We start from the raw sequence: 1,116 nt of genomic DNA, 5'->3' as shown, positions 1-1,116 counted from the left end.
GAAGTTGGTCTAAAAAATAAATCAAATTACTCGATATTCGATTCAAAGCGATCGACATAAGTTCATTTGATTTTGATTGTTAAATTTCACAAATCAAATTTGAAAAAAAAATTCGTTTGATTAAATTACAGGCCCGATTCGTTAGTATAAGAATAATAAATATATTTAAACATATTAAATAACTCGAGCTCGACTCATGTTTAATCTCATTAAAACTCATTCGAGTTCGTTTAGATCACTAATCAAACCATTTGAAGCCCAAATAAAATTCAAATAAACTTGAGCAACGTAATAATATGTTCAACTCAATTCGAATCATTTATTTTTATAATCGACACTTAACATAAACTTCTGGGAAAAAATGGTTGTCAAGTCGTAGAAGATCTTCATAATTTTGCTTTTTTTATGGTTTATCACTCTTCTTCTCCGACAAAATACTATTACAATGTTTGCGTCATTTGAAACAGTGTTTAAGGATATGATCATAATCGATCGTCGTTATCCATTTGGACAACAATGTCCATTCATCCGCAAAACAGGAAATATGTCATGTCTTTTTATTAACAAGAGTAAATGCAAACCCTTTTCTTGTCCGGGGTGCAAATATTAATTTAGGATAATTACATTGATACCCCGCTAAAATTTTTGAAATATTAATAAGAAGCCCTCAAAATATTGAAAATTTACGCTAACACCTGGACAAATTTTTTAGTATTGTAGATTTCTACCCAAATAGTAGATGATTAATGAGAATTTATAATGTTTTAGCATGATTTCAGGGGTATAGTGAATTTCTTTAAATTTGAAGAATATATATATATATATATATTGTAATATGTAATTTACGAGAGGTCTGTTATAAGTTCCACCTATTAATTTAAGATAATGACGATGATTGCAAGAAAATACAATGTAAATATAGTTATATCTTATGGAGGATGTGTTGTATAAAATCTAATTTTAAGGGGTGTTAAGTGTAATTAACTAAAATCTAAACCTAAATTTGCCCAATTTCAAGATATGTCTAGGTGATTAACTACAATTAGACAGAAACTCGAGTAATAAATTATATATAATGAAAAAGAATAGAAGAAAATACAAGGTAAACATCACTAT

This window comes from Sesamum indicum, linkage group LG15 (genome assembly GCF_000512975.1).
Source record: "Sesamum indicum cultivar Zhongzhi No. 13 linkage group LG15, S_indicum_v1.0, whole genome shotgun sequence".
Taxonomy (NCBI): Eukaryota; Viridiplantae; Streptophyta; class Magnoliopsida; order Lamiales; family Pedaliaceae; genus Sesamum; species Sesamum indicum.
This window is presented reverse-complemented; position numbering follows the sequence as displayed.